At 35.7% G+C, this 16304-nt stretch overlaps 1 long non-coding RNA gene across 2 annotated transcripts; it reads left to right on the top strand.

Moving 5' to 3' along the window:
- The first annotated feature begins 12722 nt into the window (after positions 1-12722).
- Positions 12723-15041, top strand: LOC113318873. Of its 2 annotated transcripts, XR_003344919.1 has the most exons (6): positions 12723-13112; positions 13239-13297; positions 13747-13849; positions 14000-14058; positions 14292-14409; positions 14651-15041. It is a non-coding gene; the product is annotated as an uncharacterized LOC113318873 (long non-coding RNA). The 2 variants fall into 2 exon arrangements; XR_003344918.1 differs by lacking the exon at positions 14292-14409.
- Positions 15042-16304: the final 1263 nt, after the last annotated feature.

The raw sequence follows: 16304 nt of genomic DNA, 5'->3' as shown, positions 1-16304 counted from the left end.
AGTCCAAGCACACCCTCTCTCTGCTCTACATCACCCCCTATTTATATCACCAAATACCCAATTTTTCCGAAACCCTAGAACTGAAATTAGGGTTTTCAATTTCCGAAATTTACTCACCAAAACTTTGAATTGACGTCGCCCCATGTCTTCTCTGCCTCTCTCGGTTCTTCTCCTGCTCCCAATCGCTACAATTTCTCCCTAATTTGAGGTGTTTTATCAACCCTCACCTAGGTCAGTTGGTGAGAGAGGTTAAAGCACTTCGAATTAGGGGGATGGGTCGTGTCGGGTAATGATGGAGATGGTGGAGTTGGTGGTAGTTGGTGTAGGTGGTGGCGATGGCAGTGGAAGTAGCAGGTGGAGGTGATGGTGGCGGAATGGGTGTTTCTGCAGAGGAATGGGGGAGAAGAAGTCGATGGGAATGATGGAGGGTATGTTTGGTTAAGGTATAGGCATTAGGTACTAGAGTGTTGGTCGGGTGTAGCGGATTTCGATGTTGGCGAATCTGAGTCACTGGATGCGAAGCTGTAGGTGAATCGGATGGCTACCCCTGAAGAGTCTGGTAGCGACCGTCGGATGTCTTGATACAACGAAGTTAACGGCGAAGATCGAGGTTAGGTGCTGTAGTGTTTAGCGGAAGTATCGCTATTTGATGCGCAGGCAAAGAAGCGACCGTAGGATCTAAATGTGATCTAATCTGAAGGCTTGGAATTTAGGTACTATGGTGTTTTGCAGAGACTTCAGATTTTGATGCTCTACGAAGGATCGATCATTGGATGATGAGATGGATCCGATCTAACGGTTGAGAATGGAGGCGGGTATGGATATAGAAAATGGGTTTGGGTAAGGGTTTTGGGCCTTGGGTATGCCAAGCCCATATCTTCTTCAAGAACAATTCTTCCTTCTTGAGCCCATTCCTAGCTTTTTGGACGTGCGCTCCATTCTTTCCGGCTTCCTTGCGTAATTTCTTCCGGCTTTTCACCACTCTTCAGCTCTTTTCGCTCCGCAAGTCATCCAGACTTTATTTATTACCTAAAAATGCAAAATTAAGTAAGAAAAATATTTATTCTTGAAAACAATGAAAATACAGAATATGGGATAAAATGTAGAATTAATGCACAAAAGATGAGTTAAAATGCCAACAAAAAGGGATAAATATATACATTATTTGGCACTCATCACGCCGCAAACCCTAATTAGGGTTTTAAAACAGCCACGCACACACGACTTCCACCAAACGGTTTGGAAAGTCATGTTCCCTTTTTGGAGGGGCCGATTGTGTGGGGCCAACGTTGGGCCGACGGTGAACGTGTGTGTACTTCTTTAATGATCTTAGGCGCAATCTAAGCCATCCAAACATGCTGGCAAAGTTGGATGGTTGTGATCAATTTAAGACATTGGTGGAATTTTCTCGACCCTTGCAAAGCATCACACCATCCATGCTTCGGGCAAGCGATCGTGGCTATATGACCACGCCGTGAGCAAATCGATCAGGCAGGGATATAGTGGTCCCGCTAATGTGCGTGTTGGCGCCTCCTACATCTTTCATGGTGTGATCTAAGCCGTCCAATCATGCTAGTGAAGTTGGACGGTCACGATCGCTTTGAGAATGTCTTAAGCAGTCTTGCTCGTTTGAGCTTCCTCCAAAGCAGCGCGGCCATTCTTCCTTAGGGCTGGCGTTTTGGCACGATGGGAAGTGAAGTATGATGTTCGACCGGCCAGGGTATAAATAGGGACGATGTTGATCATCAAGGCGCTAGCATGCTCCTGCTAGGGTTCGTCTAGGCTGGTTAAATCATGCGGTCAACCTGCGTGGTCGTGATCGTTTCTGAGACTGATATGGACAGTCCAGATTTTCCCTTAGGAAATTAAATATGCTCAATCGGGATAATATAATACATTGAGAGATGTATCATGTACGGGTATTTCGTGCATGCCTCACCATTGACACTTGGATATTCGTGTTACTCTGCTAAGAGCAATGCTCAGTCGTCATGCCGCACGAATAATGAGAGTTCTGCGGGAAAAACACAGGAAATACTAGGCAAATCATGCATTATAAATAATGCTAAAAATTCAAAGGGTATTTGGGATTGTTGCTACATGCTCCATCCTGGATGAATTTTGTGTATTTAATTCACATAATATTTGGGATTATTGTTACATGCTCCATTCTAGGTAAATTAATAAAGCGAAGAGGTACTCATCACTTATCAAACAGCTTTATCCTCTGCAGGATGTCAGCATATTAAATTTGGCTTTACAATTTTAGACCTGAACCAAAATCCACCATCAACAACAGGGATCTTTAGACTGTTGTTAGTTCTATAGACGATCTTGTGATAATCCATTGTTAACAGACTCCGTTCTATGTGTGATTGATCACAAGAGATTCAAGCGATTGTGTACAGGTGTTTATTGAAGATCTAAGAAGAATTGAAGACGAAGAAGATATTGAAGATTTCTGATTTGTGGGTTCATAATCTTTGGTGTGCACAATAGTTGTTTCAGTAAAAAGAGGATCCAATTAATAATCGTTTTTATCTTTGTGATAGAATTGGATTGATTAATTGAGTAGATCGGTATCTACACAATTATTTGGATTAAGAGTGTTGATCGCAAAATATTAACAATTACTTAGGTAATTGAACATAAGATAGATTTAAGGACCTGACGAAAGAGTTTATGTTAAGATAAACAGGAGATCCTTTGTCCGACTCATATTACTTGGTTGAAGAGAGTTGATACCAAACAGATTTGTTGTTCATTTACTGGTTAGAATAATAACCAAAGGAATTATTCCAAGTACGTAACTTATTTATAAGTTGGAGGCGTGGGAATACAGACGGAACAAGGTGAACTATAGGTTTATTTGCTTGGTCTCAACTATACGAAGTTAGGATTAATTTTGTGTAGCTGGTTAATCCTGAGAGTATTCAATTCCGGAAAAAGTCCCCAATTTTTCTGCATTTGCGGTTTCTTCGTTAACAAAATCTTGTTGTGTCATTTAATTTATATTTTCGCATTATAATAGTTTTATTATAATTAAAGTAAATTACACAAACATTAATTCCTATTTACTTGATAAATGAATCCTATTGTGTTTAGTTAAGTCTGATCCTTTTTATCAAGTAAACATACTTCTTTGCTGTATTATCTCGATATTGTATCCATAGACGATCGCACTAAGTGTGAACCCATTAGTTGCATTGTCTCAACTCTGTTCATAGACAATCACTTTCGAAAAAAGGATCTATAGGTATGAAAAGTTTTAGATTGAGGTATATTTGGGTACCCTCGTGTTTTCAATTGGTATCAGAGCAGGCAAACACGAAAAGATCTAACAATTTGTGTTTGGTGCGATCCAACCTATAAGAAATTGAATCTAATGATCAATTCAATTAACGTAATGGAATGATTTGACTACTTTATAAGATCGTGGGGGAAAACTCGTATGAAATATGTAATACTCTTATTCCTAAACTTGTTAGGAATTATGCTTATGTATGTCTTGAGTGACTTACATAATCCTTTGGCTATCATAGGATTATATATCATTATAGTGAGTAACAATGATACAATGGCCTATGAGACAGGTTGTATCTCGAAAATGCATAAGATTCCTTTTCGAATTCTTCATTGTATGAACCATGGCTATTGTGTTCTTGAAAAATATGGAATCTTAAATATATTTTGGATGACCTCTCAAAGTATATATGTACATTTTCAGTTTCAATTTTGTCAATGTTTCGCCATCCAGGATGTGATTTTGGAAAATATGTATTCCTACAAGGAATAAGTTTTCATTTAATGATTCTATTAACAATGGATTGCTTCATGCACCTCACAACTGTTTTAATGAAGCAAGTGATGTTTTGAAACATTACATGGTTTATGATTCTGATGGTATTTTTAACAAATATCATATTTTGTTCAAATTTATTTTTGTATACTCTGGTACAAAATTCTTGAGATTTCAAGTAATATAATTTTTCACTTTTTATTAGTCATAGATTATCACCAACCGTAGGATAGCAGGTTCGCTTAGCTAACCCCAAAATTCCTTGTTTCGCTGAGTAACAGGTCCGCCTAGTTATCAGATTCTATTCAAAAGGACCACCTGGAGGTTCGCTTACAAGATGTAATTCCCCGAACGCATTAAGATTTATGAATTTAGGTTTAGTACTAGTAGTTAAACTCGGTTCGCTCGGTCCACTTTCTAGCATTGTTTTCACATACAATTAATCCACAATATCCCTCTGTAAGGTCTCGTGTTTTCTACTTGTGTAAAGAATCAAAAAACAATTATGTATTCTATAACTTATAACTTTAGATTGAAAAACAAATAAATTCAGTTGGACACCTAAACGATCTATCATGCAAGAATAAACATTCTTATTACTATAAACAAACGATAATCATGTGAAAGACGTCAAGATAGAATTGAAACAAAAACTCAAATCATGTTAAGAACTAGGAATTCATCCTCAATCAATAAGAAAATTAGCTACTCATGCTAAGGAGTTCACACAAAGAATAAAGAAAATAGAAGTGTTGTGAGTGTAGAGGTGTAAAAGTGTGTCTAAGTGTGTAGATAAAAGTAGAGAACTTCTCTACTTATAGGCTTCAATTTCCTAGCAATCTTATTAGGAGTAGAATTCCTTTCCCTTTGTAAGTCTTATTTCCAAGTCTTTGTCTTTGTAAAATTCTTCCACCTTCTCCTTCCAAATTCAAGCCCAATTCCTCAAATCCATGAGCCTAGAAAATTTTGCACAAATATATGTACTTTTGATCGCCTGAAAAATCATCGGGATCACCAGAATTCGTCTGGAAAAGTCATCATCGGTCACCTGAGTTCTGTCGCCGTCCACAAAATATGTTGTCAAGATTCCGTTAAACTTAATTGTCAAAGTAACAGTCTTCGTTAGTCAACCGGGTCAAGGAAGGCTAGTCAGCTGCTCTGACTCGGTCTTGGTCGGCTGAATTACCGAGTTGGACGTCTGGATCGGTCATCTGAATCACTGAGTCGAGTCATCTGATTGGGAAACCGGCCGAGTTCTGGCTGTTTACAGGACTTTCTCAGGCCAAGCTCGGGTCTCACTTTCAACTCCATACCTGCTTTCACTCCTAACATACATCTATACATATATTCATTCTGCCATTCTCAGCCCAATTCTTCCTTCTCCTATTGTCTGCAACACTACCAACATCTTTGAAATTCAGTATCAACAGTACCATTTACTAGAAACAACCTCATATCCTTTGATCTCAGAAGTCCTCAATTTGCATTACTGTCATTATCTCATCCTGCTTTCACTTCATTCCATAATCGACCCTTTAATTCATAGGAAAACCCTAAATCGTCAAAACCCAATTACAGCAGCAACAAGAACCCATCAGCATCATCAAATTCTCGATCTCAGATAGCCTTCATCCATATCATAGCACACAAACTTCGATCGCTACACAACCATCTATTTCATCACCAACACAAATCATATGCTCTGTGTTCAAACCCTCAATTCGATCTCAGTTATTCGAATCACAGCAAAACCCTATCTCAATTTCTTCCTCTCATTCAGATGAATATAATGATTAAGGGAACTCAATTTTAAGTTATAAAACTTGGGTCCGGACCTGGGCACTAATATGGGCCGCCCAATAGCAATCCTTTAAGAAGAATATAACAGGTGGGTGCCCTGATGAACTGTTTGGGTGCCTTTAACACGTTCCCTCTAAAATCAGAGCTGGGCTGGGTTGCACGGACGCTCCATTTCTTGAGTCGTGTCCGCGTACGACTCGTGTCAGACACGGGACACACGTTGGATGCTGACACGACGCGTGTCCGTTTTTTATTTTTTTATTTTCATTTAAACTTCTTCCTTTATTTTTACTATTATTAACCAAAGAAGAAAAACAAACATTTAGACCAATAATTTTGGTCTTTATTAGGGTTTTGTAATTGGAAATGACATCGCATACGCCCTTAGTTGGGCATGTGTTGTACTAAGAATGCATTTTGATTGTGCCATATGTTTAATAATGATAGATTGTTTGACCTTTGGTGTGTATAAACAAACAATATCTTCCTTTCTTTTGAAATTTATACACATGCAATATCATTTTTTAATTTTTAAGATCAAAACACTTGACTCTGTTGTATAAATACACTAGAATTTATAATAACACCATTGACTTGAACTTCATTGTTACCTTGAGCCAATAATTGGTATGTACTTGTAACTGAAAATTGACCATCCTTTGAGGGCATCCATATCATCACATCATCCTTACTGCAATCAATAAATAAGGATTGGATTTTCTGAGAAGTAGCTCTATCAAACAATCTGTCAAGCAGGTTTTGATTCAATTGATTAGAATCAGGAATATATAACTCAGAAACATATTCATAAAACCTGTATAGATCATTTAATAGAATTGGTGGATGCTGCATTCCTGTCATCCACTTGTCTTTCCATATTTTAGTTTTCTTGCCATTATTTATCTCCATGAAGTAATTCTGTTTGACAATTTACATACCTTTAGTAATACCATAAAAACCATTTGCCGCCACTATTTCTTCCACCAATAGTAATGTTACCGCCTACACCATTCACAAACACCCGCCACCGTTAGAATTAATATAATTTTTAGTAAAATTATTTATTAATAAAATTATGTATTTATGTTAGATTATTAAAGGGACATTTATAATAGAAATTTAATTAATCATTATGAGCAATCAATGAGACGCTAATTAATAAAATATTTTAAAATGGTTAAGTTGAACAAACCCCATCGGTAAATTTATCTTTTCCAAAGACAAATCCTGACCACTCTTTACATAGACAAATCGATAATAAATAATTTCATATGTTCTGATGTTGATTCTGTCAATCGTTTAGTTATGACATAACATGGAAATTGATTGCACCAATTTGTTAATATGGACATGTGTTTTATCGAGTTTATTTTAACATTAGAATGATCAACCACGTGTTATACTTTATAATATAAGGTTACATATTGGTATTACGAAATTAGCATAATATGTTTTTGTTCACCAATACCCGCCACCACCATAAAACCATATGAATCCTTTTTTTTTATCAACCACCACCTAGTGGCAGAGGCAAGGGTTGACTAACCTGGCTCTAACCCCTTGAATTTTTAATAACTGCATAATTTTTTTAGTTTATTTTATAAATAGTACTTTGTCCATATATATTTATAGTTTAGTCCACCAAAGTTTACATGTTTCTTTAAAAAAAAAAGTAGGCCTCCTCAATGTCAATTTTTGACTCACCACTGCCATCATCATTGTCGCCCACCCCATGTCGGTTGTTGGACGCAATTCTAATTTTCAATCACAAATACCATGTATGAGGTTTAGATTGAAAAAAATGTCGTCAATTGATTAGTTTCATTATTTTTTTTCCGTGTATATATTCTTTTTTGTATTGCAATCAATTTTATTTTAACATTAAAAAATCATGATTTACACGATATAGTACCAAAGATAACAGGAGTACCATTTGGATCAACCAACTACGATCATGAAAATATTGTCTTGTATGATATCATCCCTGAAATATATGGTACCTTCATTTATCAAAAGTGTTAAAAACAATCAACCACATCTTCCACACTACGATGTTATCGATGTTGTAACGACAACATAAAATTAATATTGTCCATCACTACTCACCAGCACTCACCGTCACTACTTCTTCCACCACAAATCAGGGGTGGAGCCAGGATTTTGAGGAAAGAGAGAGAAAAAATTCTTGGCAAGTTGGATATATGTGAAAATGGACTTTGTATCCCATTTTATGATAAAAGAACAAAAATATATATAATTGTGCTTGGCTCCGCCCTTAACCACCACTAATCTTTCGGCATCTACCTCTTCTACTACTGATTGTCGCCAAAAATGTCTATTGATATTATTTATCAAAATTACTTATTAATAGAAATAAATATTATAATTAATTAAGAAAATATTTATAATTTAAAAATGGTTAGTCATTTATTATGAGCAATTAGTGAAACACTAATTAAAGAAAACTTTATAATGAATAGATTATTTATTATGTGCAATTAGTGAAACACTAATTAATAAAGCAATTATGATATTTAAGTTGAACAAACCACCAACGTTGATTTATCTTTTCTATTAATTCCAACTAAGGTGGAACAGTGGTTAGAGGCCACTCTTATGACACAATAGGTCATGAGTTCAAACTTCTCTGTTATAATTTTTGAAAATCCATATCTTGACTTGATTATTCATTTTTCGTTCATAATATTGGAATTAATTCCAGGCGTGCGAGTTGTAGGGGGTGGTCAGGAGAACCACCACCCTTGATTTATCTTTGTCTGGAAAAATCTTGACCACCGCTAACACATGCAAACTTAGCCTAGCTTTGTTTTGTACTAATGATGATTGTATATATAAATAATATATAAATAAAATATGTATGTACGTGTACGCGTCCTAGTTTTTTGAGAATTTTTTAGTGTCCGCGAGGTGTCGTGTCGTGTCCGCGTCTATGCAACCCAGGTTGACCCTTAATCTCAATTGGGCTAAGACACTTGCTTTGTTCTCATGAATTTTAGTTTCACTGAGAAAAATTATATCTGGATTATGATCTTTAATGATCTTTAGTTTCTCCAAAAACGTTACATGCATAGATAAATTATACCGCCCATCACGATTTGATTAGACGATTAAAAATTAAACAATAAAATCTAAATAGATGCACAATTTGAGGTTGTAAATATGGTATAAATTCAAAGGATCAATTTCTAAGTTATACAAAAAAAATTTGTTATAGGGAAAGCCAAAATATATATGGAGAAAGCTGACTTTTGGTCAAATGTGTTTGGCCTCGACTAGTTAGGGTGTAAAAATAAATTACTATTGAAACCAAACCGATCAGTAATCTTGATTTTTCTTCTTAGTATTTTATCGCTATCATCACAAGAAAATAATAGTGATTGATGATAGTTGAAAAGTGCCTGTTTAGTCTCTCTTTATCCACATATTTGTCCCGCCATTTGCATAAAAAGGAAGCTTCACAACTCATCTTTTTTTCTTCCTTGTAAATTACCGAATTGTTAATCAATCCAAACCGAGTGTTAATTATTGAACCTGATTGAGCCTATGTTATTGTGAAGTTCCTTCTAGTCTAGCAGCACAAATTGAAGCAAGCTACAAGAGACTACTTTTAATATTATTTTGTTGGAGGACTACATGGGTGATTCTACGGTTTTATCATCATGTAATGATCAACCTTAATAATGAATTGATAATACATGCAAATCAGAAACTTGCTCTCATTGACACTAACAACAATGCTAATATTCAGATGACATAAGTGATCATCACGATGATATTCCATGCCCATAACTACGAATATGTAAATCCCACGATTCCCACCTTATGTCGACCAAATGTCTGGGATAGTATTGTAGCACTTTTTGTCTCTGAAAGCGGGACTTAAACTCTATTGATGATGTCGACAAAGTAATAAAGAGGCTGCAAAATAAGGTTGTTTGATCATTTATCATGATACCCTGTATATGCCTATGGATCTGCTGGCATTAGGCTAACAAATTAAATTTGAAAATTGTCAACAAATAAATATAAAATCAGATTTTAGAGGTAAGATGAAACAATGATGAAAAACCCTTATCATCTCTATAGTGAATCCCAGGAAAATGGAGAGAGAATCTGAAGAAAGAAGGGAAAAAAGAACAATCACTATAGTCATCTTGCGATGGTAGCGACTAGCGTGGAAAAATTAACGCTAAGTTAGTTTTAAAACAAATTTATACGTGCACTCTAACTAGTCAAGGCCAAACACATTTGAACAAAAGTCAGCTTTCTCCTTAAATGTTTTGGCTCTTCCTGTAGCAAAAATCATACAAAAATGGATAGAGAATAACCCTGATCCATAAAGTAGTAAGCTACTATTGCTTACACAGAAATGCAAAAGTAATGAATAAATCTAAATATCTCTTTTGAGGGGGTATTTATAGCATTCTGAAATTCCTTTGAGTTATTTGATGTCGTACAAGTGTACGATGTTGACCTTCCAAACATTCTTATACATCTCTACTAATGGCATCTTTATCCTGGCACCTGCTTGTCGGATTCTGGGCAGCCCTATCTGAGACCCACCGTTACTGACATGTGCTTTTCAACGAACCGCAACCATTTCAAATTCGATTGCTAACCATTTTTAAAAAGGGATTTTATATTTTTTTCATCGTCATCAAATGTTATTTCTTCCAGACATGCTCAATCTCAGGCAAGGGTGTTTGCTCCCTTTTCTCTTCTTGTCTTAGACGCACCTTTTGAATCTACCGACACATCATTTAATCCCATCGACGCACCACCCAAGTTAGGCGCACTCACCACTTCCCAGACGCACTTATCAGCTCCAAACCAGGCGTACTCTCTAACTCCACCTCGTGCTTTCTTGGTGCATTCTCCAGCTCCAGCGTATGCTTGACAGGCGCATTCTCCATCCCAGTAGCATGTTCCTCGGGCCCACTCTCCAAGACGCACTCTCCAACTCTTCAAGCCCATGTTCCTTTTGCACTTTCTCAGGTCTTAGCCCATGTTCTCTAGACGCACTCACTGGTTTGTTTCTCTGAGCACACTACTTATCTTGGTCAAGGCGTGCTTCTCTATGCAGCCATGGTTCTTCTTTTGATGCATGATCCATTGCTCCAACGAATTCCATTTCTTGTTTTTCTCTTCTTTTTTTTGGGTATCTACGGATGTCAACTACATTAAAAAGGGAGACGAGAGTGATTTTCTTAATAGGTCTTGCTGAATCTTTCGAATTGAGATAGTTCCTTATGGACTACTCTCATGCTTTTGCGAAATTTGTGATGCTTTTGGTACAACAGATCAATTTATCGTATTTGTCGACTGAGTAGCATAATACGCTGGCCTCATCTGCATTGAAGGATGAACAGGGAAGAAAGGGATGCTGACAATTAGGTGAGATTAACTACAACCTCTCAACAAAACAACAAAGACCAACATAGAGAACTATGATTCAGAAGAAAAAGAGAGAGAACTTGAATCCTATAATATTAAAAACCTAATGTAAAATGATGAAAAAGACCAATACCATGATGTTATTACCAAAAGGCTTGTTCAAAAACTTTTAATTTCCTTTCGATCTCCAAATTTGTTTATTCGGTTACGAGTTCTCCATCTGATCAAGGCGATATTAGCTTTTCAAGTGAGATTATTTGGAGTCGACATTATCCATACAAAGTAATTTTTTTCTATGGCTTTTATACCATGAAAAGTTGATGACGACGGACAAGCTTTTTAGAAGGGGCATGGATGTGGTGTGCCGGTTTTGTGAAGAAGAAGATGAAACAAGTGCCCATTTATTTTATGATTGTTGGCGAATAAAGAGAATTTGGAATTATTTTTCCGATGGATGCAACTTCAATTGGAGTTACGATAGCAATATCTCGACAACTATAAAAACTTGGAGTCATAATTGGGGTTATGAAAGAGTCGACCGTATATGGAACAACTTAACGGTTGCAATATGGTGGTGCATTTGGAAAGAAAGGAATTCTAGAATTTTCAACCACAAGAACAAAAATTTGGAAAATCTAATTCGAGATATTAAGATTCAAGCTTATTTTTGGGCGGAGTCAAACACTAAAATGTTGAGTTTGACCGCTAACATGGTGATAGGTTTATGAGACTCGTATTTCTATCGGCCTCTTTGAGTCGGAAAAGTGTCGGTTGGTGTTTGTTTCTATTGTTCTCAATTGGCTCTTTGTTATTTTTCCTTTTCTTTGGGTAATTATTTCCAAAAATTGGTCTCATTTTTTCTGTATCGGTTGTATTTATTGGGTTAAGGTACCCCATTAAGTACCTTTTTTTCTTCAATAAATCCTTTCCTATTGACCGATCAAAAAAAAAAGTTCTCCATCTGATCAATGCAAAGAAGTGCTTTCTCTGCATCAGCTCTAGTCCTGAATTCAACATACCCAAACCCACAGGGTAGATTAACCTGCAAACATAAAAAACTGTTTCAACTGTCCAAGGTTAAGCAGTAAACGAGACCACAACATAAATTTCTTTGAACTCACACTACAATGGAGATAAAATCCCTGCCTCCAAGCTTATAACAAGTTCAGTTATCAGCTACCCAGCTAACACATCTCACCAGTTTACCCAAGTGATTTAAACTGCAATAAGACGCGAACAATAACAACTCAAAAACAAATCTAACCCTTCTAAATGCTTCACAAACTTTATTTTTCTTATCAAATGAAACTAACCTATTTTAGTGGGACTTGGGATAACTTACTGACAATTATCTCCCCTCCTTTAAAATGCTAAGTCATATGAGCTCCCACATCGCACGGTGAATGTCACATGCCTCTCAAATTAAATTAGATAAAAGTTTTGGTCATTAGTAATTCTGGAAAGGACACTTGGCGGAATTTTATCGGTCAAAACACTAAAAATAGGATTACACTCTATTTACACCCTTTATTTAACTGATCGTTTGTAACCCCGTTAGTAAAAACGTGGGTATACATGACTTATGTCAACTTTTGTGACTGAATAGGTTATTAATCATTACACTTTGGTTACACCGAATCTTAACTGGACATTAGTTGACGTTGTTGGTGTGGACACTACCTACATCAAAAACTAGACCTACGGAGATACCAATACATCGAAGAGAGTTTTATTCTGTAACTTATTTTCTTCTTCTCTTTCTTCTCTTCTGTGTCCTTCATCTCTTTCTCCCTATCGAATCCAATTATAAAGGTTTAGATGAATCGAGCTTCTTTTTGTGAGTGATTCATGTAAATATTGAGATCTAGATAAATCTAAGAAGAGGGTGATGAATCTGGAAGCTAATTGAGAAATGGGTCCTCCTGAAAGAAGAAGAAATAGAAATTAGGGTTTCCTCCTGCCATACTTTTCTTCTTCTTCTGCAACAAACTCCTACCATATTTTTCTTCTCCGACGAACCATGGTTCTTCCTCATGAATCAGTTGAGTTGGCGCCATTAGTTTGAAAAAAGGGTCTCGATGTTTCACAGAAACAAAAGGTAAAATCTCTATCTCTTTCTCTACGAATCTCTGTAGGGTTTTCAGATAAAAACTGATTTGATGTTTGAAACGATTAATTTAAGCTTTCTTTGGGAGAGAATATCAGTTTCTGTGTATTTTTTTAGGGTTTTGTAAGATTCGATTTGGATTGATTCTCTGTGGGATTTGTTATCAACAACAGAAGGTAATGATTTCTTACTTGGTAGGTCAGTCATTGATTGATTGATTCTAGGGATTTGATTAATTCTGTTAAAATTTAGGAGGAGGTGAAGGCTAAAACCCTGAACCTCTCTCTAGAAAAGAGTTTAGTTGAATATGATTTTCAATCACGATGTCATACATATGGAGTTTGCTGATAGCGCCCTACATATCGAGTTTGTTGATTCAATCAATCACAGTTACTTAGTCTCTATTTTATTATTTATTTTTGTAGCGAATTTGGTTCAATTTTAGGTAAAATATTTTAAATTGATCTGTTGGATCATCGGTTTTATTAGAGTATAACATATATTTTCATAGGGTAGCCACTTTGCAAGGAGAGCAGTTTGGTTCTTATTAACATATATTTTCCCCAGAATCCCCAGAATAGCACAACATATACTCTAAATATTTGGTTTGCTTCTGTGATTTTAGGTGATAAATTCGTCTGCGAGTTAACATTTAATTGGAGTCGAATATTGCTAGAATAGCCAACACGCATTTGCCTGCATCCATGTTTCATAGGGTAGCCAACAAGGTAATCAATCATCCCTTCTGCCTGTTCCACAATTTATTTTATGTCAATCATTGTATGTTTGTAGCGTGATGATTCCATAATTTGAAAAATTGTTTAACTGATTTTTGGTGATTTGCTTTTGAGTTACAAAATCACTTGTCTGCTTTTCAGTTTTATCTTCATTATCGAAGCGGGCGTTATGGGGTTATTCTTCCCAAATTACAATCAAAGTAAGTGCTACCATCAACAGTAAAGAATTTGTCTTTCTTATGTTCAGAAAGTTTAAAGTAAGCATAAATTTTGAGCCAAAAGGGGAAATGTTCTCCAGTAGTCCAATTGTATGGGTATTGGCACCAGTTTGATGGATTTTTGATTTGCCAATGTATGCATATAAATAAGTAAAATCTTTTTGTTCTGCAGCAATTATAGGTTTTTAATTTTCTTTTATGTGTTGTAATTGCAGTCAGAAAGCGTATTTTTAATAAAATGGAATCTTTATTCTGTCTTCGGCTTCATTTAGTTTACGCTTCTTCTGACCTTCAGCCATAAAGGTCCTGCATTATGAAATATGTTGATTAAGGGTAAGCTGAATGAATTGGAAAAGAAGATGAGTACAGTTTCATTAATATTGATGAGTTCACTTTGGCAATCAATTTCGAAGATCCATAAATATTCATGACTAGGCATATATCAAGACCCATAAATAATCTGATGATCTTATCGACTGTAACTGTTTAGTCTTAATAATTCTTTGTATTTGTGTTGCATTACGCTGAATCTTGGCTATAACTGAACAGAAAAATGATTTCTTCTTTCTTACAGCACACTGGAGTCAATAAGGAAAAGGAATGATGAACCCTTTTGTGGCAACGGGTCACCCTGAAAGTCAGTTTTCGTAATTCGGCCATGAAATTGCCTGCCTACTTCAAAAGTGTAAGACCCTCCACAAGCATTCAGAACAAGTGAGATTGGAGTACAATACCGCAGTTGCAATGGACAGTGACTATCACTGTGGGTGCAGGATTTAAAACAGCAGGAAGACCATATTTAATGGCGAAGGCATGGATTTTTTGCCGACCGATCATGCTTCTACATTTCTTTAACAATAACGCAATAGCTATAGAAACTGATAATACAGTAGAAACTCTATAAATTAATGTTGTCGGGACCATCAAAATTTATTAATTAAGCGAGATATTAATTAACCGATAAATTGATAATTATTAATTAATAGATTAATTTCATATCAAATAATTAGTTTCTAAACAAACATGGATAATCCAAAAATAAAATATATATTTCATATAGAAATACAATATGAAATCATTTTACTAACAAATAAAAAATATTTTATATAAATACAATATGAAATCATACTACTGACACAAAAAGATCATAAACACAATATGGCTTCTCATCTTAAAGGTGTCAAAAAAATCAACAATGACCGATGAAATTCCCAGAGCATTATGCAAGCACAACAAGGATAGTTCAACAACACCAAAAATTCTTACAATGATATGAAAAATTAGAAATGGAATTCAACACCATATTGATTTTAACAAAAAAAACAGAAGACAATTAAATCATTTTTCAAAAAGTCTTCATAAATCATTAATGTATTGACTATATATATAATGCATTATTATTTTATATTTCATATGATGCCTACATGGTTAATCAAAAAAGTATTATGTTATAATTTTAACGGATTATTAATTTGGCACGTTGTTCCCGATTCGGGACCGGCCAAAAATATTATATAAGAAAGTTTATTAATTAATCGAGTATTAATTAAAAGAGCTTCTACTGTAGTTGTAGGTATGGTTCATCTGTTAGCTATACATGATCAGTTTAAATAAAGTTCTTCCGTTAGATATGCAAATATTATCTATTATTTTTGCTTAGTAATTTTCTAAGTTTGCACATTGATCGGAAAGCATGGTTTCCACAGACGCGAAAACAATGACATCCATTGCCTAAAGGCATGATATTTCTTTCTTACGTTGTTTATTTGATTTATTTGTAGAGTCGAGATAATCGATTTGCTAACTACTTGGGAAGGCATATATTTGTCCTTAATGTCATATATTGCACGAGCAAGGGAAGGCATACAGTTCGCAAAGTAACTTGCTCTCAATGAAATGAGTGTCAAATAATTACTAACATTACCATTTCCACTTTGACTCCTTGGTGGTCCTAAGAGAAATTCCTATGATAATGGCCAAACACAAAAACTTGTTCAGCCAGGTGGATGGTCAAAGTGGGTTTTCCATTATGGAAAAGTACCGAGCGTTAGACTAATAGGCGTGCGACCTAGATGAAAACGCTGGCACTCAAAGGTAAAACATCGGCTTCCAGGACACAAACGCTGGCGACAGGAAAACAGACGCGGCGTCACTAGCTATATCGCCCAAGTTTTTGTTGCTGACGCCAACGGATAGTTTTTAAATTTTCGAATTTTACTTTTTCCCTC

This window comes from Papaver somniferum, chromosome 10 (genome assembly GCF_003573695.1).
Source record: "Papaver somniferum cultivar HN1 chromosome 10, ASM357369v1, whole genome shotgun sequence".
Lineage (NCBI taxonomy): Eukaryota > Viridiplantae > Streptophyta > Magnoliopsida > Ranunculales > Papaveraceae > Papaver > Papaver somniferum.
This window is presented reverse-complemented; position numbering and strand designations above follow the sequence as displayed.